Raw genomic sequence first — 3,083 nt, forward strand, 5'->3', positions numbered from 1 at the left:
CAGTTCTTGTGTTTTTAGTGCATTAAAATGAAGTGTGTCTTCAGGACTAGATTTTAAGTGTATCCAGAACTTTAAAGCTCTTTTTTTAATCATTAAATTGAGGGGAAGACGGCCTAGTTCTGCCCTACAGGCGTTATTAGGTACATGTAGACCTTCTAAAGGATGTTTGTCCCAAGCCTTATGGCTGTAGTTACTCACTGGACCCCACACCTCACTTCCATATAAGGCAATGGGCAGTATCACACTATCAAAGATCTTTGTCCAAATTCTGATTGGAATGTTTATTTTGAATAATTTAGTTCGTATGGCATGCATTTCTCTGCGGGCTTTTATAAGTAATGTTTTAATAGCCAAATTGAAATTTCCAGTGGGTGTTAAAACCAAACCAAGATAATTATATTGTAAAGAGTGCTGAAGAGTGGTGTTGTTTACAGTAAATGCATGTTTATATTCCAGATTTCTGGTTTTTTTCTGAAATATCATAATCTTAGTTTTCTGGATGTTGACTTCTAAGGCCCAGTCATGGCAGTATTTAGTTAAAATGTCTAGGTGGTTCTGGAGACCTTCCGCCGTTTTAGATAGAATTAGTAAGTCGTCTGCATACAGTAAATATTTGACTTCTGTGTCAAATAGTTGTAGTCCTGGACTTTCTGACTGGTCCAGTAGATCTGCCAATTCATTAATATAAATGTTAAATAAAGTTGGGCTGAGGCAGCAGCCTTGTCTGACCCCTCGCTCTTGGGAAAAATATTCTGTTCTCTGATGACCTATTTTTACTGCACATTTATTTTGGTTATACATGTTTTTAATTAAGTCATATATTTTGCCCCCAATACCACTTTGAATGATCTTATAAAACAATCCTTTATGCCAAATGGAGTCAAAAGCTTTCTTGAAATCTACGAAGCATGCAAATATTTTTCCATCTTTCTTTTGGTGTACGTGTTTGTTTATTAATGTGTGTAGTGTGTGAATATGATCAGTGGTTCGATGTTTGGGGAGGAAGCCAATTTGAGATTTGCTGATAACATTGTGCTGCTTTAAGAAAAATGAAATCCGAGAGTTAATTATAGAACAAAATACTTTTCCAAATTACTGGTTACACAGATTCCTCTGTAGTTATTAGGGTCTGTTTTGTCTCCACTTTTAAAGATGTCTCTCTCTCTCTCTCTCTCTCTCTCTCTCTCTCTCTCTGTGCGCATGCGCGAGTGTGGTTGGAGCGAGTGGATGTGAGAACGAGTGTGCAGGTGTGTTTTCAAACTTTTCTATCCCTTTTCTTTACTAAAGTTAGATAATATAGTCTAGTTTGAGAAAAGTTTTTGTTGTCTTTTTGTTCGGCGCGCCGGTTTTCCGTTTGATCGGAAACATGGCGGTTGCCGGTTCGGAGGTTTTTGAGTCACTCACGCGGCGTCATGGAGTAAAAGTGGCGTCTGCTGTGAGTATAGAGGAGTGCTGTCTAGCGGCAGGTGAAGTAGTGGGTTTTGATTCATTGTTATCGGCTTCTAGAATGAACAATGCTATAGTAATGTTTTTGAGCACTGTGGAAAAGGCAAATGAGTTAGTGGAACGTGGTTTAGTGATAAATGATGCGTTTACTGCTGTGTTGCCGCTTTCAATGCCGTCTAAGAGAGTGACTTTGTCAAATGTGCCACCTTTTGTGAAGGATGAGTTTTTAGTAAATATGCTGTCTCGCTATGGAAAATTGGTTTCTCCAATAAAAAAATTGCACTTGGAAATGTTTCTCCACTTTTGAAACATATCGTTTCCTTCAGGAGATATGTATATATGGTACTAAGGGATAACGCTGAGCTCGACGTTTCATTTAATTTTCGGATGGATGATTTTGATCATTTGATCTATGCAACCACTGATAAAATGAGATGTTTTGGATGTGGTAAAGCAGGGCATTTGGTGCGTACATGCCCAGATAAAAATGAAAATGATGAAGTGGTTAGACCACATACATCTGCAGAAACAGTGGTGGAAGCAGAGGTTCCTACGGTCAGTTTGAATACTTCAAAGGTGGCTGAAGGCGAGCAAGTTGTGGTTGTGGATGCTGATAGGAGTGTATCTGAGACTGTAGAATCTAGACCTTCTGGGTCTGAAGAAACAATGGAAGACATGGTCGTACTGCTGCAAGGTGGAATGCAGAATAGTAGGCCTACTTCTGAATGTGAAATGAAATCTTCTGAAATGGTTCCTGATGTAAATGTCACAGAAGCAGTGGATTCACAGTCTTTTAAAGTACCTTTAAAAAGAAAGATGAAAAGTGATGGTAGTTTGAAGATGGTGAAAAAAGTAGGTACGAATGAGTTGTCCAATGGAGAGGAAGATGAAAGTGATGAAGATTCATCTGATTCCAGTAGTGCTTTTTCTCAGTCCGAATTTCATATTCGAGGTTATGATGCACAAAACATCAAACAATTTATGAGAATTACAAAAAATAAGAGGAATGTTAATGTTGAAAATTACTTCCCGAATACTCAGTTATTTGTGGAAAGATCGCGGAGTTTAATGAGTGAGGGGTGTTTTACTGATAGAGAAGTGTACCGATTGAAGAAAATTGTGAGAAGAGTTAGTGTGGAAACAAGTAACAATGATGGTGTCTAAGATGTTAAAACCCATGGTCCCTGCTGCAGTGCTTATGTGGAGCTTATGTTTATGGTTTATTTTATTAAACATGAGCAGCATTAACATTGCATCCCTGAATGTGAATGGTGCAAGGGATTGTAAAAAAAGAGCAGAGATTTATGAGTTACTTAAACAAAAACATTTTGACGTTGTGTTACTTCAAGAGACGCATAGTGACGTTCAAAACGCAGCTAATTGGGCAATGGAATGGGATGGGCTCTCTTTTTTGAGTCATAATAACTCACTGAGTGCTGGGGTTGCTGTTTTGTTCTCAAAAAAATGTACCCCTGTTTCTTACGAAGTGGATGAGATAATAAAAGGAAGAATTTTAAAAATTAGAGTGGTTGTTGAAAATCAAGTTTTTGTGTTTATATGTGTATATGCTTCTACTGCAACTGCAGACAGAATTGTTTTTTTGGATTCTTTATGTGTGGCTTTACAAAAGTGTATTA

General features: G+C 37.8%; 1 pseudogene; it reads right to left on the reverse strand.

The window, feature by feature from the left end:
• Nucleotides 1-2,016: 2,016 nt before the first annotated feature.
• Nucleotides 2,017-3,083, reverse strand: part of LOC125260688 — a 5,128-nt pseudogene continuing 4,061 nt past the window's right edge.

This window comes from Megalobrama amblycephala, linkage group LG24 (assembly GCF_018812025.1).
Source record: "Megalobrama amblycephala isolate DHTTF-2021 linkage group LG24, ASM1881202v1, whole genome shotgun sequence".
NCBI classification, from domain to species: Eukaryota; Metazoa; Chordata; class Actinopteri; order Cypriniformes; family Xenocyprididae; genus Megalobrama; species Megalobrama amblycephala.